Below are 25,676 nucleotides of genomic sequence, written 5' to 3'. Positions count from 1 at the left end.
AATTTCATTCCAAAGAAAGCTATCTTTTTTTCCCCTTGGTCCCTTAATGCAATCTCTTGTTAAATGTGCACTTGTTAATAACAACACAGGTTCAATTGCTTCTTAAGAATTTATAAGCCTTTGTCATAAGAGAACAAATCAGAATGGGTTCCCTTTATACTTTGCAAGTGAGGTTTAGTTTTAAGATTAAGAGTACCACTTCACTCTAGATTTTCCCCTTCCTTTCCTCTAAATAACACTAGAACTCTGAGTTCCAAGTTCATGAAATCTGAAGAATTCACATAATGCCTTTTTAGTTCTGGTCATATCTAGTTGTAAGAAACTTAGGAAAGTGAATCTTTGCCCTGTATCTGGAGTACAGTCTTGTCACTTTAGAGCAGTAAGTGGTTCAACATAGAAGACAGCAAGCCATCTGTTTCCAGGAGATACTTTTCAGAAATTCTTGAACATTTTTTTGGTGGGGCTAGGAATGAGAGAGGAGGGGGAGTACTGAAATAAAAAGGAGGTGGTAGTCAACTGTCCCTTTTCACTTAATGAATGAAGCATTTATTAATTTCTTAATATGTGAAAAGAATTCATTTAATGAATGAATGAAGCATTTATTAAGTGCTTACTATGTGAAAAGAATTGTTCTAGGTGCTAGGGATATAAATGGAAAGCAGAATAGTCTCTGCTTTCAAGGAGCTCATCTTCTAATAGTGAGAGAATCTAACAGCCATACACAAAAAAAGATATCAGCCAAATTAGAAATAATGAAGGGAAATTAGGAAAGGCTGCTTGTAGAGGAGGGACTTGAGGGAAACCAAGAAACAGAGATGAAGGGGGGGGAAGAATTCCAGGCCTAGAGTGAAATGAAAAGGAAAATGGAAGTGTGGGGGACAAGAGGATGGAAGAGAAAATTGGAAATGGGGGAGGCGGGGTCCAGACTATAGAAAACTTATTTTGAGAAAACAGGATTTTATCTTTAATCTTGGAGGTGATAGGGAACTTTGGGATATGGTCTGAACTGAGCTTTAGAAAGATAAAAGTTTGACAGCTGAAACTCAGGGGAGAGACTTGAAAAAGGCAGCTCTACCAATAGGTTGTTGCAAAGGTCCAGGAGTGAGATGAGGAAGACTTTCACCAGTTTTGCAGCAGTGTCAGGAGGAGGGAAGGGGGCACATTTGGGAGCTAAGGTACTGTGGGCCTGCACAACAAGATTGGACTCAGGAAATGAGAAAGAGTGAAGAATTGAGGACTTATAGGTTGTGAGGCTGGGTGACTTGGTTCTCACTGTAATAAGGGACTTAGGAAGTTGGAGAGGAAGAATGTTGGGGTTGAGAAATAACAAAATTACTTTTGGACATGTTGACTTAAGATGTCTACAGAGCATCCAATTAGAGATGTTCAGTTGGTAGTTGGAAGGTGCAAATCTGGAGATTAGGAGAGAAGTTAGAGCTGTAGAAATAGCTCTAGAAATAGAATTCAAAAACTAGAAATAGCTGTAGAAATAGAATTATCAATATAGAGATGAAAATGTAATGTATGGGAGTTAATGAGATCACTCAGTAAAATTATTTAGAAATAAAGGAGCAGAGTGCTTAGGAAAGAGCCCTGTGGTTCTGCCATTAAGTAGGCTTGACTTAGACAAAGATCCAGCAAGGGAGAATCCAGAATAGAAAAGTGACATGGAAACCTAGAAAGAAGAGATGACTGATAGTGTCAAAGGCTAGCTTAGGTTAAGAATATGAAAGGCTGTCATTAGTTATTTTTCCCATTACTGTTAAGGGAGAAAGTCACCAAAACTGGAGGCACTTTAGCAATTTTTTAAGTGGTATTTGTTAAATTTGTTAACTATAGGTTTTTAAAAATCCTTTCTCTGGTTTTCCTATGTATTTACATTTAGTTTACTTCTTGTTTCTTGTTCCAGTTAGCATGACAGAAACTGGTTGTATTGAAAAGTGAAATATGTAATTTTTAATATCTGTATCAGACAATTGGATAATTGATATAGACCTATTTTGGCTCAAAGATTTTTGCTACTCAGCTAAACTGTAAAGACTGAATGAAAGGAAGAATGTTAACTAGAATGTTGAGATTCTTTCACTTGTCTCTTAATATTTATGAATTTATAGGCACAGTAAAAGTTGGATTTTTGTTGATTAGACATTACTATCCAACACTTCCAGGCTTTGCCAATATAATAATGTCTATGCATCGAGGTGACCTATTGAAAGTAGCAGGGTATAGTGGAAATAGCATGGAATTTGAACCTGGATTAGAATCCTGGCTCTGTTACTGATTTACCTATGTGATTTGGGGCAAGTGTTTTTTTTTTTCCTCTGGACCCTCCTTTTCCTCTTTTGTACTCGATAATAATCTCTGCTTAAATTATATGACCTGAGGGATTGCAAGATCCTCAAATACCTTTTGTTCATTTGTTTCATGTCTGACTCTTTGTGACTCCTTTTAGGTTTTCTTGGCATAGATCCTGGAGTTGACCATTTCATTTTTACAGGTGAGGACCTGAGACAGATAGGCTCCAGTGCCCTGCCCAGTCCCACAGCCAGCATGGGGTCAAATTTGAACTCAGGCAGAGTAGTCCTTAAGAGTCTTGCCTAGCACTCAGCTGTGCCTCCTGGCTGCCTCAGAATGCTTTTGGTATCCTCAGAAAAGTTAGGCTTGAGTTTACCGTTAAATGTGTTTTTTTTTTTGTCCCTTAAATTTATTAAAAACAATCTGTACATACTCTGCCCAATCATGCCATCCAAAAGTATATACCTTAAGAGTGTTTTATATACCTTTCTAAATACAGATTGAAGCATACATTGTTTTTTACACTTTATTTTTCTTGAGGTTTCTCTTTTGGGGGGGGGTTATATTTGGTAATGTTTTTCATGACTACACATTTTTGATCCATACCAAGTAACTTGCTTTCTCAATGAGGGGAAATGGAATGGGAGATAGGGAGAGAATTTGGAACTCAAAGTTTTGGAAGCGAATGTCAAAACTTGTTTTTACCTGTAATGGGGAGGAAAAATAGAATATATACCTTATAAGAGATAATGTACCATAATGGATAAAGAGTCAGTTTGAAAAGTCAAGAAAGTCTTGGATTCAAGTGTCATCTCAGTGCTTATTGGCCTTGTACGAATCTGGGCAAGTCTTGTCACTTCTGTTTCAGGTGGAAAGAAGGGACTAACCTGTATTGGTATAGAGGTGGTTCCTCACCCTAGAGTTGACTATCTGCTCTCCTTAATTTAGTAAAGCAGCTTAAGCTTTCCAGAGTGCTTTTGCATAAGCCCTTATTTGAAGTTTTCAAAAACCTGTGAAATGAAAACAAGACAATTTAAAAAATTATACACTTAATCATTAAAAGTGACAAATTAACATATAAACTGTAAAGTCTTATATAACTCCTTAGTATTTTAACAAAACAGCTTCAAGTGAATTAAATGAAAAATATGTCCTTGTCAATTTAGTATAAAATTCTGCTATTTTGGGTTATATTTTCTTGTTATATATGTGTTAATGTTTTATTGTGTTTTTGTTGATTTCATTTTATATTACTTTGCTTAGGTATTTACCTATTTCCTTGTTTGCTTCACATTTGTTTATTTTTTATGGTCACATTATTACAATGGAATGAATGTTTTATTTAGCTCTTTTCTAGTCATTAGATATATAGGTTATTTATAAATGTTTTGTGCTAATAGCTTTTTCTCCCTTTTTAAATGCTATGTTTAGAAAATTATCCTAGTGGAATCACTGAGGTAAAAAGAATGATTAGTTTATCATTTTTTTCTCCAAAATACTTGTACCAATCTTACATTTTAGCAGCAATGTATTTTGAGTGCCTGTTTCCTTGTAATAAGGAAGGTATTTTTATATCATTTTGATGAAAAGAAAATCAAGGCCAAAGTTGAATAAATTTATTTAAGGTCATTCTAAGTTAGTGGTAAAGCTGAAACCAGGCCCCTCCATCCCCTTAGAACACCCATTTTCTATGCTCTTTCTAATTATAACAGTCAAATACTATGAATACCCGACAGTACTTTGCACTTTGTAGCCACTTCTTGACGTTACAGTGCTTTCAAGTTTGCAGTGTGTTTTCCATATCTTGTCTCATTTGATCTTCATCCATCCCTGAGAGATGGGTACCTACAGCTATTAATAGCTTTCTTTTATAGGTGAGGAAACCCAGGCCTTACTTACACAGAACCAGGATTCTACCATTCTGTTGAGCTGCTGGGAGGTGCCTAGAAACATGAACTTCCCTTATTTTAGATTTTTTGGCACATGTGTTGCCAGCCTGCAGAACTACGCTGCCTTGGTTAAATGCTGCCTCAGTTTTTCATCCCTCTTAAGTTGGAAGTAGTTTGTCTTTCCTCTGATGTTGTTCCTTTTACTTATTGTTCTGTGTGTTCATGATAGGTAAAAGATTTATTAGAGGCTTTTCCTGGCTTAAATCCTGGACTGATTTGGGCTTTCAGAGAAAAGCAAGGAAGACACTTCCTACCTCAGGAACTTAACATTCTAATGGGGGAATGTATCACATGATGTGAAAGAGAGAGAAATGGTAGAAGATTTTCAAAAAGTTGTGTGGAGTCCTCTACCAAGCTTTTATAAGGCCAAAACTGGCCTGTCAAAGCCTGGGGTGATTTGAGGGCTAGAGATCAGTTTTCTGTTGGAGGAGAAGAAGACAAGTCCAGTGATTTAATTCCTTTTCTGAACTCTGAGATGAGTATAGGACTCTGCATATAGTGGGTGGTCATTAAATGAGAGTATGAGTAAATGAATTTTGTTTTTAAGTTCTGCTTCATAACAAACATTGTTTTTCTGTCAGTATTGGGGTCAGGGGGAATGTGGTGCTTAGAAAAAAGTGGTCATAGTAAATATATGAGAGCATTTTATATCTAAAAACATTTATTAGAGAAGAATAAGGTTACCTTAATTGTTGCATAAATATACATTAAATACGGAGTAAACCACAATTGGATAGGAGCAAAGCCTTTAAAGATCTTTTGGAGATTAGGATTCTAATTTTTTACAGTTATATTTAGGGTTAATGGGTTTATTATTTGAAATATTTTCCTTAATACTTTGATTGTAAATATTGATTACAAATGCTGAGGACTGTGCTGCTTTGCTTGTATCTTTGCATATTGGCAAGAAGACATATCTGACCCTTGTATTGTTTGAGGGGTTTGGGCTGTTTTCATAGTTATAGAAATAATTTTATTTCTGTGTAAAATTGCATTATTAACAGTGAGCTAAGGTTTTTTAATAATTTTTTTCCAACTACATGTAAAGATAATTTTCAAGAATTTTTTTTTTTTTGGTAAGGTTTTTGAGTTCCATATTTTTCTCCCTTTCACCCTTACTTCCCCCACTCACCTACAGAATAATTTAATATAGGTTATGCATGTATGATTGTTAAACATATTTCCATATTAATCATACTGTGAAAGAAGAATCAGAACAAAAAGGAAAAAGCCTTGAGAGGAAAAGAACAAAACATAAAAGAAATTTAAAAAATTGAAAATGGTAAGCTTTGGTTTGCATTCAGACTCCATAGTTCCTTCTCTAGATGTGGATATTTTTCATCACAAGGTCTAAAGAATTGTCTGATTATTGTACTGCTCAGATGAACAAATCCATCATTGTTGATCATCATACAGTATTGCTGTTAATATGTACAAAATTCTTCTGGTTCCATTCACTTTGATCAGCATCAGTTCATGCCTTTCTCCAGGCTTTTCTGATGTCCTGCCCCTCATGATTTCTTATAGAATAATACAATACTCCTTCAGTTCATGTATCACAATTTGTTCAGTCATTCCCCGGTTGATGAATTTCCCTCAATTTCCAATCCTTTGCCACTATGAAGAGCTGCTATAAATAATATTTTTGTACATGTAGATTTTTTTATCCTTTTTTTGTGATCTCTTTGGGATACAGACATTACTAGATCCAAGGGGATATACAGTTTTATTGCCCTTTGGGCATAATTCCATAATGCTTTCCAGAAAGGTTGGACAGTTCATAACTTCTTCAGCAATGCATTATAGTGTCCCATTTTTCTCATATCTCCTCCAACATGGATCATTTTCCTTTTTTTGTCTTATTGGCCAATTTGATAGGTGTGAGGTGGTACCCCAGAGTTGTTTTCAATAATGGAAATTGAGCTAAATTTTAAGAGGACATCATCTTAACTATAGTGGAGTGCAAACTGACTAGTCCTGGGGAAAGTCTGTTTTAATGCCACCATCTTGGCTCTCTGACTAGTCCATTGTAAATGTAGACAAACACATATCTTCCCATTTACCTGGAATTGGTTTTCTTTCTCTAGAAAGCTGGTGGAGATTTAGTAGCAATATAGTATTCAGACTGATATTTGTGATTTGAGGCCTTTTGTTTAGATCTGGAGTCCCCTTTGAGGAATTGGCAGGAATTCAGAACCTAGAACTTAATGCCTCTTCCACTGAATCCTCTTTGCCAACTCTTGTGTATATTTTTGTCATATACTGTTTCTTTTATATTGGGTAAGATTTACTGCTGGGGAGCAATAGAGACATAGTAATAATCCGGTCATGTGTATAACATTCTGTCTTTTCCTACTTTTCTGCTGTAGAAAAGAAAGACTAGCATTTTAATCTATTCTTCTGTTTGAGGATTAGGCATTAGTGTTTTTTCCCTTCCCAATTACATGTAAAACATATTTAGCATTCTGTTTTTTTAAAAAATTAAGTTTTAAATTCTTTCCCTCCTCCTTGAAAAGGCAAGTAATTTGATAATGATTATAAGTCCTTTGGGGAATTGTCTTGTATCATCATCTTGATCAGAGTTGCACAATTGATCATCTTTAAAATATTGTATTGTGTACAGTGATCTCCTGGTTCTGTTAACTTCACTTTGCATGAGTTTGTATAAAAGTCTTCCCAGGTTTTTCTGTTCATTTCTTATAGCACAATAGTATTCCACCCCAAACATATACCTGAACTTCTTTAGCTATTTCCCCAGTTGAGAGCATCTCCTCAATTTCTACTTCTTTGCCGCCACCACACACACACACACACACACACACACACACACACACACACACTGAAAACCCTGCTGTAAATAGTTTGGGATTTTACTTGATCTCTTTGGGATGTAGACTTAGTAGTGATATTGCTGGATCAAAGAGTATGCACAATTATATAGCCCTTAGGTGTAGTTTCAAATTGTCCTTCAGAAGGGTTGAACTAGTTCACAGCTCCATTGTTGTTCATTAGTGTCCCAATTTTTCTACATCCTCTCCAACTTTTGTCATTTTCCTTTTCTGTCCTGTTAGCTAATCTGATGGATATTGGGGGGGGGGGTATTTCAGAGTTGTTTTGATTTACATTTCTCTCTTATTAGTAGTGATTTAGAGCATTTTTTCATTTGATTAGAGATAGCTTTGATTTCTTCTGAAAACTGGCCTATTCATGTATTTTGACAATTTTAGTTGGGGAATAGATTTTTGTTTTTCTAAATTTGGTTGTTTCCTATATTTTTGAGAAATGAGGCTTTTTTTGCTTTTTGTTTGTTTTTGTAAGGCAGTGGGGTTAAGTGACTTGTCCAAGGTCACACAGCTAGGTAATTAGAAAGTGTCTGTGGTCAGATTTGAACTCAGGTCCTCTTGAATCCAGGGCTGGTGCTCTAATTCACTGCGCCATCTAGCTGCCCTGAAATGAGGCTTTTCTTAGAGAAAATTGTTATAAAATTTCCCCCCCCCCCCAAGTTTTTCTGTTTTCCTTTTAATGTGGTCTGTATTGGTTTTGTTTTTGCAAAAGCTTTTTAATTTCAGTAATTAAAATTAGGGGCAGCTAGGTCATGCAGTGGATAGCTCACTAGACCTCGAATGAGAAAGACCTGAATTCAAATCCAGCTTCAGACACCCAAACTATGTGACTCTGGCAAGTCACTTGATCTCTGATTGCCTGACAAAATGAAGAAAGAAATGGCAAACCATTCTAATAGCTTTGCCAAAAAACCCCAAATGGGGTCACAAAGGTGGAATACAATTGAAAAGACTGAACAAAATCAATGTTAGCCATTTTCGTGATCCTATCTCATTTGGTCATACATTTTTCTCTTATCCATATATCTGACAGGTACATTTTTCCATGCTGCCCTAATTATAATATCTTTATGTTTAAATTGCTTATCTATTTTGACCTTATCTTGTATATGATTTGAGATGTTGGTTTATACTGAGTTTCTTCTAAACTACTTTCCAGTTTTTCTTAGTAATTTTTGTCAAATGTGATTTCTTACTCTTAAAGCTTGGATATTTGGTTTTTGTCAAACATTAGATTATTATGGTCATTAACTACCAAGTATTGTGTACCTAATCTTTCCACTTATCTACCACTTATTCCTTAGAGACACAGTGTTTTGATGAGTACCATTTTATAATATAGTTTTTGAAATCTAGAACTAACTACTAAGCTACCTTCCTTCACAGTTTTCATTGATTCCCTTAATATTTTTGATGTTTTGTTCTTCTAAGTGAAGAACAAGTGTTGTTTTTTTCCTAACTTTATAAAATAATTCTTTGGTAATTTGATTGGCACAGCACTAAATAAGTAAATTACCTTAGGTAAAATTGTCATTTTTATTATATTGGTTTAATCTGTCCATGAGTAATATTTGTTCAATTGTGTCTTGTGTAAAAAGTATTTTGTATTTATGTTCATATAATCCCCGAGTTTGTCTTGAGACATTTAATCAGAGCAGTTTTGACTTTTCTTTAGTGGTTCAAAATTATTTTCCAGAATAGTTGGATGAATTAAAAATATCATTAATAGTGAGTCTGTCTGTAGCCATAAATCAATTCAGTCAGTTAAAAAGCATTTATTAAATACCTACTTTGTGCTTATGCCAAGTGTGAACAATTTTAGGAGGAAACCTGAAGATTTGTTTTGATTTGCATTTCTCTCATCAGTGTTTCAAAGTATTGTTGTGTATAATGCAAGTACGTCTTTTGGAAGTTGTTCATGTCCCTTTATTGGGAAATGTCATATGTATCTTCAACTTAAGATATTTGGGAATATATATGCATACATGCTATATGATATTTATTGATCAGTCAACAAGTGTAAAGTATGACTTTGTATTAGGTTCCATTATCTGTTCTGGTAATTTTTTTTTTTTAGGTTTTTGCAAGGCAATGGGGTTAAGTAACTTGCCCAAGGCCACACAGCTAGATAATTATTAAGTGTGAGGATGGATTTGAACTCAGGTCCTCCTGACTCCAAGGCCAGTGCTCTATCCACTGTGCCACCTAGCTGCCCCTGGGAGTTTTTTTTAATAAGGAATGAAAACAATCCCTACTCCTAAGGAACTAGTATTCTAAGGAGGGAAACAAGAAGTACAAATATAAAAGTAACTATAAACATTTGCATAGTATTGGGTGAAAGAGGGCACTAATAAGTGAGAAATCAGAAAGGCCTTCATGGAGAGGTTGCTGTTTGAGCCACATCTGAAAGGAAGAGAGGGAGGGGCTTGCAGATGAGGGGGAAAGGATTGTATTCCAGCCATTTAGGGGAGAGGGCCTGGGGGGAGGTACATGGGAGATGGGAGATAGGCTTGGAGAATTGTGTAAGGAACAGAATAAATGCTATTTCAGCTGAATCCTAGAGTACAGAAAAGGGAATACTGTCCAGGGGAGCTGTAAAGATAAATTGGGAAATAAGGAATTTCGTCTAGGTACCCTCTTAGGACGCTTCCAACTCAGATATGATTATAGGATTCTATAGGGATCAGTTGAGACTGGTTATAGAGTGGTGAAGCATTTTTGTGATGCTCAATCCTTAGCCAGGTCAGCTCTTTCCCTAGCCTTTTACTCCAATGTAGCATCAGGCCAGGAACAAGATACCCGTAAGAATACTGCCACCTTTGGGGAGATTACTTTGCTCCTCCATTGGTTGGTGTGGAATGACAGGTCTTTGTTAATGAGGTAAATCTATAAATTAATTCAAGTAGTATCAATTTAACTAATATTGGTGTAGGCCATTTATGCTCAGTGAATATTCAGATGTTTCAGCTATAAACAATGAATCCATATCCCTAATTATTTGTCTTTATATATCTTCTGTAATCTTGGTAGTTTGAACTCTCAGATATTTTATTCTTTATATCATTTCTTCTGGGTTTTTCTTGGTGATATCTAGAAATGGTGATTTTTGTTGACTTGGATTTTACTAGATAGCCATCAATCATCTTGATCTCTTCATTGATTTTCCTGTAGTTTTCTAAGTAAGTCATCATTTCATCAGCAAATAGAGATAACTTTTGTTTCCTCTGCCAAATTTGAAATTGTTCTAGCATGGTGGAACTTTAAGTTATTCTTGGCTCAATATGTTGGAGACTATTTTAGTGCTATATTCTTTGAATATCAAGAGTTATTTCCATGCCATGATAAAACTTCGGTCACTGTGAAAGCCCCATTGACCATGAAGTCTTCCAAAACTCTACGTATAATGAGATCTGATTATGATCAAGTGTCTCTAGGTTTCAAGGAATTAAAGTACTTATTTGTTCTATCTCTGAGGCCTGTTGGTTTGTGATGAATCTTTTTTTGGAAAATGGACAAAATTAGCTTTGAAACAAAGATATCATCTGCTATAAACTTAAGGAATTGTATATGTAAGATGTAGCTATCTGACAAATTGTAATAATGCTGATACGGTCTCAAAGATTTTCCATAAGTGACATAGTACAGTAATATAAAGAGCAGGAGACTTTTTTGTTAATTAGACTTTTAATTTATTGTTTTTCTAGATGGGATCAAATGGACTTAAAATTGGAATTGATTTTACAATTATTCTGATTAATACTGACCATTTAATTTTCTTTTCTTGGCAGAATTCCCAACTTTATTCAAAACTGATCATAGAGTATATTTTAAATACAAATTAGTTTAGGTTTTACCTAGAATAAATAAAGGGTAGACTTTATCTTTGTCCTCTTTTGTAGTTTTCTATATTGGCTTCAACAGACAGTTCCTTGATACCAAAAGGCTTTAGAACCCTCAGGTGAAAGGAAATAACCAAAATGCTGAGTTAGTAGATTTAAAGCCAGCCAGAAGTTAATCTTTTTATTTCTTTTTTGTCTTCTAGTTGTACTCTCTGTTCCTATAGCTCCAAGAGTTGGAAAGACAATTTAGATTATATTCGTAAACGTTACATTATTAGCATAGCTTGACCTTAGTTTTTGAAACTCTTGTTTCTTTGTCGACTTAATTATATTTGATAGGACAAACAAATCCTACCACACATTCACTTCTCAGTGACAACTTTAAAGACAGTTTTAATTGAAATATATATGTGTATGTATGTATGTATGTATATATATGTATGTATTTGGTTTTTGTGGTTTTTCCCTATATTATGCCTAATGAAATGTCTTTAATTATACCTTGAGAAATATTTTCCTATTGATTTCTCTTGATCATGAATAATGATGGTGACTACCATAACTCTTTACTCCATCAAGTTAAATGACTTTAAGATTGCTTTTGTTTTGTGATGAATAATTCTTCAAATACTATCCCTTCCCTTAAATGAGTTATGCTGGATTAAACAACATAATTTTTTCTGAGATCAGTATCTTTTTTTTTTTTTTTAACAAGAGAAAGACTTACTTTTGAGGTCATCTAGCCCAAACTTTTCCTTTTACACATGAGGAAACAAGTTTAGAAAGAATGTTATTTTCCCAAGGTCAGGCAATAAGTAAGAGGCATAATCAGGATTAGAATTCTGGTCTCTTTTTATTTAAAAAAGGATATACTTGGTCTTGGGAAATTTTGAAGACTCATTTGAGTTTTAATAAATTCTACACCTTTGGCAGTTTTAAGTGATTTTTTGAATCAAAAGGATTTTGGAAAGCTACAAAACAGGTTTTACCATATAGCTTCACAAGAGAGGAAAAGAAAAAAATGGTACCATTTATAATTTCATTAGTTACATTTTAATTCAGGCTACCCTTCTCCAGTCACATCACTTCTCAGAGCCTGGGTAATTGTAAGGCACAGTAAGTTTCAGAATAATACGCTGATCTGTTCCTCACTGGGAACTTTCCTATCCCCGTGAAATTACATTTTATCAGATAAATAATAAACATGATTTTTTGCCTGCTCTTATCAAAAGTTAGAGTTAGTTTCACTTCTGAATTAGTCACTTCCCTAGGGACTAAATTATCCCACCCTCAAATTCTGCAAAGGAGGAAACTGCTATTGAGGGGAAAAATCTTATATTTTAAGGGAGAACAGTTACCAATGAAAATTTGGATCTCTGTGAGTCAGAATATAATTTCCAGTTAATATTTTTTAAGTATAGGGTTGAATTTGTACTTTAGTCTGAAGCTACATTTGTGGCCAGTGTGTCCACCATTTTAAAAATTACTCAACAATTTGAAAAAAAAAAATTTTTGGATCTAATTTCATGGCACAGGGCACAGATCCCAGTAAAGAAATTCCTCTTCCCATGCAGATAAGAATAATTTTTCAAACTTGCAATTGTAGAGTTACTTTGAGCACTGAGAAATGATGAGACTTCAGGATGATTTATTACCATTTCAAGGTGGCCGCACTTGTCTTCCCTGACGCCATGACCAACTTACTATTGTCTGTTCCTTTCTACTTTGCTTGTTTTCATTTTTTTAAAAATAAATGTCATTTTATTTTTTCTGATTACATCAAAGCTGGTTTTCAACATTCATCTTTTTAAATATAAATATTTTGTTTTCCATTTATATACAAGAGTAGTTTCTACCTATCATTTTTTATAATGTTTTGAATTTTACAATTTTTCCTCCAACCTCCCTTCCCTCCCTTCATCCTCCCACAGAAGGCAGTCTGATAATCTTTACATTGTTTCCGTGCTATATATACATTGATCAAAATCGAATGTGTTGAGAGAAAAAAATCATCATTGAGGGAAAAATAAAATATATAAGAGATAGCAAAATTATGTGGGACACTAGACAACTTTGTCTAAACTCCACAATTTTTTCTTTGGATACAAATGGTATTCTCTATCGCAGATATCCCAAAATTGTCCCTGTTGAAATGGATAAGTCCATCAAGGTTGATCATCACCCCAGTGTTGCTCTTATGGTGTACAATGTTCTTTTGGTTCTGCTTATGTTGTTCAGCATCAGTTTATGCAAGTCTTTACAGGCTTCTCTGAATTTCCATCCCTCCTGGTTTCTAATAGGACACTAGGGTACTGCAATTTGTTTAGCCATTCCCCAATTGATGGACATTCACTCAATTTCTAATTCTTTGCCACCACAAACAGGGCTGCTATGAATATTTTTGTACAAGTGATGTTTTTACCCCTTTTCATGATCTCTTCAGGGTATAGACCCAGGAATGGTATTGTTGGATCAAAGGGTATGAACATTTTTTATTGCCCTTAGGGCATAAATCCAAATTGCTTTCCAGAATGGTTGGATGAGTTCACAGTGCCACCAACAATGCATTAGTGTTCCAGATTTCCCATATCCTTTTCAATGTTGATCATTGTCCAATCTGGTCATATGGCCAGTCTGAGAGATGAGAGGTAGTACCCCCACAAAGAACAACATGCATCTTTTTATAAGCTTTTGAGTTCCAGTTTTCTCTCTTGCTCCCTTCTCTTAGCCCCCCCCAAGTAGATTACCTATATAAGTAATTTAATATAGCTTTTACATGGACATTAATGTTTAACATATATATTCATATTAGTCATGTTGTGAAAGAAGAGTCAGGACTAAAGGGGAAGAAAAACCATGAGAAAGGAAAAAAGTTTTTAAAAGTGAAAATATGCTTTGGTCTGCATTCTGACTGCACAGTTTTTCCCTCTGGATATGGATGACATTTTCCATCACAACTCTTTGTAACAGATTGTCCTTGATCACTGAATTGTTGAGAGGAGCTTGTTCCATCATAGTTCTCCTGATTCTGCTCATTTAACTCAGCATCAGTTCAACTAAGTTTTTCCAGGCTTTTCTGAAGTCTGCCCACTTATGATTTCTTCCAGAACAATAGTATTCTATCACATTCATATGCCACAAATTTTGACATTTTCTGACTTCCTTTTTTAGCAGCGGTTTTTGCTATCATTTGGCAATTTTTGTGCTTCTACATGTGCTTTTTGTTGCTTAAAACTTTTATTTCTGCATGTTTCCATTTCATAAACTTGCACTAAGTTTTTTTCCCTTTCTTTGCACATGTTGGAAAGGCTTATCTAACTAGACTTATTTGTTCAATGTTTCAGATTATACATGGAATAATGAATAATTTTTTTCCTATGAGCTTTGTCTTATAAATTTTAAATGTTGTCCTTGAGGGCCTATAATGAAAGTCATGATTGATTTGGGAAATGTGTAGCTACTGTTTAACTAGAGACAATAGCAAATTAATAGAGAACCTCAAACAAAAAAATTATTAAGGATTTCTGGCCAAAGTAGTTTCTGTGGTTAAGGGATAAACAATCTGGTTTGGAGAGGTCAGATATCACAATGCAGGAACACAAGTCACTTCATCTGTAAAATGGGAGTATACTTTTTTGCAACGTCTAACTCACAGAGTTAATGATTGAATGAGGATGTTTTAAAAATACTTTATAAATCAAAAGGTTCTTGTGAATTTTCCCATAAATCTTAGATAAAAATTCATGAGCCTTCCAATTTTAACATAACAGTACAAGAATATTACTCAGGCCTTCATTCCATTTTTGTATTGCAGTCTTGCCACATGAAATGCAGTCATTTCCAGGTATATACATGTTCCATATCGTTCCTTATGCTATTTCTCTGACACAAGTTGTCAGGAGCACTAAAAACACTAGGTTGTGATGCTATTATATCTGACCTTGTGGAATATAATCCAACTGCATCCTTGTAACTGAAGGAGATCAAGTGGATTGTAGTGAGACAGAAGAACTGAAAGAACTGTCACTGAAGTCAAAGGGAGTATCTGTGGGAGTTATCGTCAACAGTGTCAGAAACTTCAGGGAGATGTAGGATGAAGCCTGAGAAAGACAGTAGGAATGCAAAGACAGAATATTGTCAAATATGGTCAGTGTCAAATTGCTCTGCATGATTCTTTTTCTTTGTCCAGATTTTCTTGGTAACTACTGTTGCCTATTAAATAAACCCTTTCACTCTCTGTGGCAGTTTCCTCCTCTGTAGAATGTGAAGGTGGGATCATTTAGTTCTCAGGAAAGTGATCTACAACGCATAGTGATTCAGAGCTGAGATACCAGAAAAGTCATGCCTATTATAGGAGGATGGCTAACATATAACTGTGACTTGCTCTAAAAGGTATTTTTAAAAATGAGTGGACATAACATTTGAGATAATGTATAACTTTGGGGGAAAGGTCAGTTTTAGTTCATCGATAGGGTTGGAAGCCAGATTGAGAGATGAATGAGAGATGAGAAACTGGAGGTAAGAGTAAGCAACTCGTTTTATCGACTGTCATCAGGAGAAGGGCATGTTCTATTCAGGGAAGGATAGAAAGAAATTTAAGAATTGAATTTTTTAAAAATTTTTTTTTTTTTAGGATTTTGCAAGGCAAATGGGGTTAAGTGGCTTGCCCAAGGCCACATAGCTAGGTAATTATTAAGTGTCTGAGTCCGGATTTGAACCCAGGCACTCCTGACTCCAGGGTGCTTAATTCACTGTGCCACCTAGCCGCCCCTTAAGAATTGAATTTGCCAAAGACAAGGGCCACTTCCTAGACACTGAAACAAAACCGGAGAGAATAGAGGATTATGTAGAGTGGTTTTGATGTGAGTAGAGAAAGCTTTTTCCTCTAGTGAGATTCTTTATTTTCCTCATAGAAGGCAAGACCCTCTGCTGAAAGGAAAGGAAGAGCTGAAGGTAAATGATATAAGGAACTTGAAAAGAGATTTAAAATTATGATCAATTTCAGTGATTGTCATCATCTGAGTATGTGTTTTGATTTTCCATAGGACTTAAGTAATTTTCTACAGTCAGATTCTTCTGTTGTTTACTCATTTCCTCAGCCCAAGATAGCACTTCCAAAGCTTTGGGGTTTTTTTGGGGGGGGTGGGGACACCCCACTGGGACCTTTATTCCTCCAAGGTCTTATGCTCTCTTGCCTGTACTTTGATATGTAGATGACCCCCCCCCACTTCCTCTGCCCTGGAGCTATAAGGAGGATCCTGCTATCTTAGTAGGGAAGCCCAAACTGGAACCTGGATCTGAGTGTAGGCAAACAGCAGAGTCCTACCCTGAGGGAGAGCAGAGAAATCTCTGCAGACTTCCCTGACCCTTTACCAGCTCTGGGGGTGCAGGATGCTTTCTCCAGATTCTCCCTCACTCCACACTCTTTCTGCTGTAGCAGAGTTCTCTCACCACCCCTTCAAAAGCTGTTGCCAGTGATCTTTGGGCTGGGCTGCGCCATGGCTTTTTTCTAATCCCCAGTCCTAGTCCACAGAACTTCTAAGTTATCTTGGACTGGGAAAATGTATCACTCAATCTTTCTGTGGGTTCTACCCCTCTAAATTTTGGCTAGAGTCATCATTAGTTGATTTTTGGAGTTTGGGGGAGAAGTAGTTCCCAGGAAATGCTCCTTCATGCCGCCATCTTGGCTCCCCCCCATTTCAGTGATTGCAATGAACATTTCATTGTACAAAGAACAACAGAAGATTGCCTATGAAATTCAATTTTTATGCATATTAACACAAAACTTCTCTGATGATTGCCATATATCAGATTGGCAAGGATAATAAAAGATGGAGAAATTTAATTTATCCACCTTTTAAGAAAACCTTATATGTGTGTAAATGAGTGTACATGAAAAGTTAGGAAAATGCAAATACATTTTGATCTCAAAGATCTTTCTCTTCACCCTCACCTCCATTGAGAAAGCAAAAAACTCAAATCTCTTATTATAAGCATGTATAAACAAGCAAAACAAATTCCTTGCATTGGTCATGTTCAAAAAAAGCATGTTACAATTTACACTTTTTGATATGCACAATTGGATCTTTGCTAATTTTTACCCTAAGGACATTATGAACAGGGGGAAAAACTAGTTGTATAAAAAAGTTAATACTCACTGGCAAAACAAACTGGTAACAAATCATGGACCTAGCCAGCAACTGGGAAATGATTGAATAAGTTATGCTATATAAATAAAATGGTGTTATTGTGCTATGTGAAAATTTCTAAGAAAATATGTTTTTCTATGAAGCTGCACTTAAGCACTAGTAATACCACTTGTATTACTGTAATGCACATTGTTGGCAAGTCTTCTTTGGGACCCAAGTTTTGCATTTGTAAAATAATATAAAAGTAGAATAATATAAAAGAAGAGTAATGCCTATTGTCATTTTTACCCTTGAAGTTATGAAAATGAGATTATAAATGTGAAATATTTTGAACTCCATAGAAAGAAAGTATATTGAAGTGGTAGGATTGATTATGACTTTCCTTTGAATATCAAATGTCTTCTGAACAAAATCAAAACTTCCTAAGATTTCTGAACCCTTGGATTTATGCAACATGTAAAGCAAGTGACTGTTAAGAATTTAGCCTAATGTTTTTCAAGTTAATACTGTGTCAAATGTAATTGTTTCCTAAATATGCCAAATTCATGAAATTTGTTTTGTACCTTTGGCAATAACAGTATTATCTTTGTGCGTTGAGTTTATCAGAGCTCTTATTTAGTTGTTGGGTATCCTAATACTTGAAGACAACTTTGTGGTTTAATGGACAGAATTTGCATTGGGTATTAGAGGCTTAGAATTGTGTCTCCATGGGTAAGTTGCATTCTTGTACTTTGTTTTTACTACTATATTACTTTTTATAGAATAAGTAGAGAGCAAATGTCACAGGAATTGTATTGTTCTTCATTATTTTGAAAGTGAAACTTGTTCTAGCCACAGGTCAGTTCATATATAACTCTGTACTATAAAACTATAATGCTTCAGCTTATGAAGATAATGACTTCAGCAATATATTATATTATTAGAAACTTCCTTGTTAGATATAGAAATTATCCAAGAAGGGAGAAGTTTATAAAGTCTGTACTCTTGGTGAGCCCCCAGGTGTCAACTGCTACCTAGTAATACTATCACATGACCCAGACTCTGGAAATTGAGGTAGTGGATCTACCTGGGCTAAGACCCTAACAAGCCCGCTTGGTGAGAAAGCTGGACACCACTGCCATAGCAGATTTTTGAGGAGAACAGAATTTTCCTTAACCCTCTGCCATTTCTATTTTATTTAAGGAAGGAACTTTTGGTAAATGAGGCTTTGTTAATCAAGAAATTATTGTACATACTTTTCAGAAGCTTGCTTGATATGAAAACATCCTACTTCAAGGCCAGAAGCCAAACGGAGTTTGGAAAACCTCAGTATGTTGGACTTCTAGGTGAGATGAAACATTAGCATAGTTATCTGTACATGTGTTTGTCGATCTACAAATCACAAAGTCTATTAATAATATCTTCAGCTTAGTGTTTAACTCTATGTTTAGGTTCTTTCTCTACTTCTAAAGAAGTAATGGAAATTTGTTATTCCTTTAGTATTTCTCATTAACTATTTCTTGAATACCCACTGAATAAGAAACCAATGTTTTATGAAAAAATATCTTTAAAGTCAAGCATGTAGGTTTTATTGAAGTTATTATATTAAGGGTTTTTTTTTTTTAAACCAAGGGTTCACTTTTTAAAAATAGAAGATTAAAAGCTTTTTTAATGGTATTTTTGGGCAGCTAGGTGGTGCAGTGGATAGAACACTGGCCCTGGAGTCAGGAGGACTTGAGTTCAGATGTGGCCTTAGATATTTAATAATTTACCTAGTTGTGTAACTTTGGAACCAGGAGAATACTGGTTACTTAACCCCATTGCCCTGCAAAAAAAACCCAACAAATTAAATGGTATTTTTATTTTTAATTTTCAATTACATGTGAAGATAGATTTCAACATTCATTTTTTAATGTTTTGTTTTTGTTTTGTGAAGCAATGAGATTAAATGACTTGCCCAAGGTCAGATTTGAACTCAGTTAATGCTGACTCTAAGATTGGTGCTCTATCCACTGCACCTCACTGACATTCATTTTTTTTTTTTTAAGAAATATTTATTTATTTATTTATTTATTTATTTGCAAGTCAGTGGTGTTAAGTGGCTTGCCCAAGGCCACACAACTAGGTAATTATTAAATGTCTGAGGCCAGGGGTGGCTAGGTGGCACAGTGGATAGAGCACTGGCCCTGGAGTCAGGAATACCTGAGTTCAAATCTGGCCTCAGACACTTAATAATTACTTAGTTGTGTGGCCTTGGGCAAGCCACTTAACCCCATTGCTTTGCAAAAAAAACCTAAAAAAAAATGTCTGAGGTCAGACTTGAATTCAGGTATTCCTGACTCCAGGGCGAGTGCTCTATCCACTGTACCACCTAGCCGCCCCTGACATTCATTTTTTGTAAAATTTTCTCCCTCCCTCCCTTTTCTCCACCCTACCCAAGACAGCAAGCCATGTAAGTTATAAATTTGCAGTCATGTTAAACTTACTTCCATATTAGTCATGTTGGGAAAGAAGAATTAGAATCAAAGGGAAAAACTATGAAATGAAAAATAGTACACTTCGATCTGCATTCAGACTCCATAGTTTTCTCTCTGGATATGGATGACATTTTTCATTACAAGTTTTTTACAATTGTCTTTGATCCCTGAACTACTGAGAAGAGCTGAGTCCATGACAGTTGATCATCTCACAGTGTTGCTGTGCTTGTATTCAATATTCTCCTGGTTCTGCTCACTTCACCCAGCATCAGTTCATGTAAATCTTTCCAGGTTTTTCTGAAATCTTCCTGCTCATGATTTCTTAAGGAGTAATAGTACTCCCTCACATTCATATACCACAATTTGTTCAGCTATTCCTCAATTAATGACATCTCCTCAGTTTTCAATTCTTTATCATTACAAAAAGTTGCTATAAATATTTTGTGCATCTGGGTCTTTTCTCCCTTTTTTAATGATTTCCTTGGGATACAGACTAGTAGTAGTATTGCTGAATCAAAGGATAAAGTAAGCATGATTTTTATAGCTTTTTTTGAACATTGTTCCAAATTGTTCTTTAGAATAGTTAGACTAGTTCACAACTTGACCAACCCTGCATTCAGATCCTAGTTTTCCCATATCCTCTTCAACATTGATTATAACATTTTCGCCAACCTGATAGGTATGAAGTGGTACCTCAGAGTTGTTTTAAGTTGCATTTCTTTAATAGGGATTTAGAACATTTTCATGACTGTAAATATCTTTAATTTCTTCATCTGAAAATTGCCTATTCATATCCTTTGACCATTTGTTAATAGGGGAATGACTTATCTTCTAATAAATTTGACACAGTTCTGTATATATTTTAGAATTTTTTTTTGAAAAAACCTTTCAAAATATTTTTTGACTATACTTGCTTCCCTTTCCTACTTTTTAAAAAAATATGACCACATTTCTTTGCTGGTAATATGGTCCTGGGTTAGAAATGGGAATATAGAAATACTTCTCTGTTCTGGAACCAATTTTTGGAGTTGCCTTTTATTTTATATCCTTCACAGGAAACCTCCCCCCCAATAGTTAAAGATTATCATAGTTTTTATTTGAGGGAGTATGGCTTAAGAGTAGCTAGTCTTCCTTTGGGCTATAGTAACATGAATCAAAAACCAGATTACTTTTGAATTGTGTTCTTTTTCTTCACTTCTTTGATATAGATGTGAGTATGTGTTTAGTATTGCACTGTTATTTTCTGCCATCGCAGCATAGACTAAAAAGGTATGAAAGCTTCTACTGCTTTTAATAAGATAAACCCTAGTCTTTAATTGTGATTCCCCTCAATTCCATTCCTGATGAGCCTATTTAATTCTATTTCAAAAGAATCAAACTTGTGACCACAAAACTACTAAACCCTGCAACAAATGTAATCAAAATGTAATCAAAAAATCATAAGAATATAATAAAACATAGATAATGTTCATTTGTAGTTTTCTAAGTCAGTGTGTGTTTTTGAGGGATTCCTTTCTATATATCTACAATAGGTAGACTGCAATTTGAAAGTTGAGAAAAAATACAGTTTTCTTCAGAAACATAATCTACTCACCAAGTGAGAAATATTCTCTAGGATACCACAGTGAGTTGAGTCCACAAGAAAGCATTTTATTAAGCTCCTACTTTACACCCCACACAGTGCAAAATGCTTGGAATACATCAAATGACAAAGAATAGTTCCTGCTCTGAAGGAGCTCACAGTCTAATGGGAGAGACAGTATGCAAACAACTATGAATAAATGAAATCCATGCAGGATAAATACCCAAAGGAAAGCATAGCATTAAGGGAGCCTGAGAAAGACTTCTGACAGAGGTGGGATTTGAGTGGAGATTTGGAGAACCAGGAAAGCCAGGAAGTGGAACTGAGTCAAGAGAATGCCAGTGAAACTGCCCCAAGTCTTATGTGAGGATCAGAGGTCAGTCCAGGGACACTCGTTTGGAGAATAGGGAGGGGGAGTCAAGGCATGAGAAGACTGGAAAGACGTGAGGGGACCAGGTTAAGAAGGGCTCTAAAAGGCAAACAAAGAATTTCTGTATGATCAACTTTACTTGGAGGATACTAAACTCAGAAGAGAGATTTGAGGCAGAAAGACTAAGTAGCCTATTGCAGTGATCTAGACATGCGAGATATCCCAAAGGTAAAATCAGTAGGACTTGGCAGCAGATTGGATATTAAGAGATGAGAGGGAGGGCTCAGGATGACCACTTGGTTGGCAGACTGGAAGGATTCTGGTTCCTTAACATAAATAGGAAAGTTGGAATGTGGGGTGAGGTGCACTTGTTGGGGGGGGGGGAATTAAGTTCAGTTTTGGACATGTTGAGATTAAGATGTCTACAGTATATCCAGTTTGAGATGTCCAGGAGGTAATTGAGAGAAGTGACCCTGGAAGTCAGGAGAGGAGTTAAGACTGGATAGATACTGTGAATTATCTGGTATAAAGAACAGAAATCATTAGAACTAATGAGAATGATGACCAAGTAAATTAATGTAGGGGGAGAAGAGGAGGCCCAGAACAGAGCCTGGATGCACTAGTGGTTAGCATGGTGACCTGGATAAAGCTCCAGCAAAGAGGAAGGTCAGATGAGAAAGAAGTGTCAAAAAAAAAAAAACAGGGAGAAGAGACTTATCACAAGAAGATGATTGGTAGTGTCAGATTGAATAAAGATCAAGAAGAATGGGCATTAGAGTCTTGCTTCAGCTGCTGCCACTAACACCATCACCACGATTCACTTTTTGCTAGGTTTCAGTCTCAACAGTGTGGTGGGGATGGATCTGACTTACAACTGAAATTCTGAACTTAGCTAAAAAAGCTTGTAGAGATTTTTTTTTTAAATTGTAGATGCCAAGAAGAAACCTAATGACAACTGTAGTAACGTCTGTTCAAAACAAAGGCTTCTGTTCTCCTTAAGAACTGGATGACTTTCTTCACCTTTAGCTACACTGAACTGCCTTTGAGCTAAACTATATTCATAACAAAACTCTCTTTTATTACTCCCCTGAACTCCTGACCCTTATACCTTCAAGAGAGACTCTGACATTTGAAACATGGTGCTTGACCAGGAAATGCTGGTTTTGATTTGTGATCCTCTTCCCTTAACTTTTTTCCCCCCTTAACTTTTAATTTGTATATTTCTACTCATTTTTTAAAGTTGCTTTTATGTGACTGAATAGATTGGAATGATGGTTAATTCTCTATGTTTACCTCACTGGATGTTTCATTTAGTATCAAAGAGGGTTATTCCAAAATCAATTAAAAGTATTATATAGCACCTGAAATAAAAAAGAGGAAAAAGGGGGGGACCATTAGTAATATTTGACAATTATAAGACAACATTGATAATTCTAGAAAGAACTGTTTCAGTTGAAAGATGAAACGAAGTTAGATTGCAGAGGATTAGAAAAAGAGTGAATGAAAAAGTAGAGACATCAATTGTAGATGGTCCTCTGAAGGAGATAACCATGAAACAGAGGAAAGACATATGATAGCCATCCATGTGATTGGTTTTTGAAAAGGAAAGACATGGCTATTTGCAGGTAGCAGTAGCTTAGAGAGAGGGGTTGATGAAGGCTAAATTGGAGAAGACAGGATGGAATGGGATAACTTTTACCTGTATTGAAGACATTAGTTTACACCAGCATCTCTTTTGACACAAATTCAATGAACTATCTCTTCTTTTGCTCCTGTCTCACATGACAAGTTGGACTTTCTCCTTTCCGTGGAAGGAAGGAAATAAGAATTTGTTTTGTATTATCATCATCATCATATTTATTTATTTATTTATTTTTCTTTTCTTTCCTTTTTTTTTAGATTTTTTTTTTTGCAAGGCAGACGGGGTTAAGTGGCTTGCCCAAGGCCACACGGCTAGGTAATTATTAAGTGTCAGAGACTGGATTTGAACCCAGGTACTCCTGACTCCAGGGCGGGTACTTTATCCGCTATGCCACCTAGCTGCCCCCTCTTTTTTTTTTAAGTTTTTACAAGACAATGGGGTTAAGTGGCTTGCCCAAGGCCACACGGCTAGGTAATTATTAAGTGTCTGAGGTCGGATTTGAACTCAAGTACTCCTGACTCCAGGGCCGGTGCTGTATCCACTGCGCCACCTAGCTGCCCCCTATTTATTTATTTCATCTGCAATTAGTATCTTAGCAAACCTCCGTTGAATTCCATCATACTAGTGATGGAAGATCACTTTAATTAATGAGCCTGCACATTCAGGTACTTTCAGGAAATGATAAATTCTTATGAATTGGTGAAACTTTTAAGTTGGACATGACTGAACAACAACTAATCATAAGTTCTTTTGAGTTGCTGTCTAATGTAAGTCAAGACAGTGAGATCCAATGTAATTTCATAGACATTGAGATTTGATATGTACATTGCAACTTAGGAAACAAGGGATTAGTGCCTTGCTTTGGCATCCTTTTGTTTTTGTTCAGTACTAGGGAAAAATATTTCATCATGTAATCATAAATGTTAACTGTGCAAAATAATCAGGGACTTGACACAAATATGTCAGACCAAGAGCTTTGACCAATTCACTGGCATGTGTTTACTGAAGAAGGTTGTAACGTTGGGGCAGCTAGGTGGCGCAGTGGATAGAGCACCTGCCCTGGCCCTGGAGTCAGGAGTACCTGGGTTCAAATGCAGCCTCTGACACTTAATAATTACCTAGCCGTGTGGCCTTGGGCAAGCCACTTAACCCCACTTGGCTTGCAAAAACCTTAAAACAAAAGATTGGAACGTTAAACTGATATTGCTCCTTAGCTGAGGCATTGGTCTTATTTACTTAGTCAGTTAGTTTGCTGTGACAAGTCCTTTTCCCTTCCTGTTTCTGATCTGACTCAGACTAGAGAAATTAAGAGGGTAATCAAGTTATAGATGTAGAAATTTTTCTTTGAGAAGACACCAGAAAATGTGAATTTAAATCTCTGCTACTTACAATGATAGATAAAGATAAAATGGTAGAGAAAGTAGGAACTTTTAGGGAAATTGAATTCTCAGAGGTTGAAGTGTTCAGAGATTTTTACATTGGAACTGGGGTGATTGGTGCTGTTGTGTGAGCAAAAAGAAGGCAACAGAGTTCAACACAAGCTACTGATCTTTAAAAAGTTTTAAGAGAATCTTTTGTGTCATTCAAAGAGGAAAGAACAGGACTTGATCATAATTGTGTAATCCCTTAGGTTATGATGGGTGAGAGATTTCCAGTATAATAGATGTGCTTTTATCAGTCTCCTTTGTATCTGGGAGGGCCAGATGTCTGACTTTAGAGGTTATATCTTAGATGAGATTTGATCTAAGATTCTTGGCAAATTCTGAGTCTTATTTCCAGTCTCTGTTTCTTCATGATAAAAGTATTTCAAAAGACACTTGAATATAGGTCAGGAATGCAAGGCAACTGTTTTCTGTCATATCACAATCTACACATCACATACATTACATATCACATTACATATCACAATCTACAATGAACAAATGACATATTTAATAATAATTGACATTTAACATTGCTCTGAGGTTTGAAAGTCAGTTTGTATATTTTTATCATCATTTTGCTTCTGTTCTGAGGTAGATATATGGAGCACATATGTTTCAAAGGAAAAATACTAAAAGCACACACTCAACCACTTATTTCTTTCCCACTTGCAATTTCATATCTCTACTGGAGCTTTCTGTGATTGTAATCTGCTAAGGGCACTACCACTGTACCTGGTCTCTCAACTATTTGGCATATATGTGGATAGATTTCCCCTTAGATCACTCTGAGAGAAGATTGGGATTTTTTTCAAAGGAAATTTTACCTTTAAAAAAAAGTACAAAAGCTTAGAATGGTTGAGTTAGAGGTTCTTTTTTTCTAACTTCACGGAAGACTTAACAAAAGATGGGATTGACTTTGTGTAGATTATGGGACAGAGAGAGCCACCAGTTCATTTGCTTTGACTGAAATCTGTCTTGGTTGAAGTAAGGCTTTGGTGGTGGTGGTGGGGAATGGAGGTAAAAGGATTTCCAAAGACCTCAGAATCCTGGCAAAAACTGGTACAGTTGGTGTTGCAGGAAATATCCTTGAAGTAAAATACTGAGTTTAGAATCCAGAAGACCTGATG

General features: G+C 35.7%; 1 protein-coding gene across 8 annotated transcripts in view; it reads left to right on the top strand.

The window, feature by feature from the left end:
- Positions 1-25,676, top strand: part of IP6K1 (inositol hexakisphosphate kinase 1) — a 68,981-nt gene that overhangs the window by 893 nt on the left and 42,412 nt on the right. For 6 of the 8 annotated variants that reach the window (XM_074197962.1, XM_074197963.1, XM_074197969.1 and 3 more), the window contains exon 1: positions 9,564-18,400. The exons of the other annotated variants lie outside the window; for them this stretch is intronic. The gene's annotated coding sequence lies outside the window, so the exon portion shown is untranslated. Of the gene's footprint in view, positions 1-9,563; positions 18,401-25,676 lie in introns of those variants that run through there. 8 annotated transcript variants of the gene reach the window in all.

The sequence above is a fragment of the Macrotis lagotis genome, chromosome 8 (genome assembly GCF_037893015.1).
Source record: "Macrotis lagotis isolate mMagLag1 chromosome 8, bilby.v1.9.chrom.fasta, whole genome shotgun sequence".
In the NCBI taxonomy this organism is placed as follows: Eukaryota; Metazoa; Chordata; class Mammalia; order Peramelemorphia; family Peramelidae; genus Macrotis; species Macrotis lagotis.
Note: the sequence above shows the minus strand (reverse complement) of the source record. Positions and strands in the feature narration are given on the sequence as shown.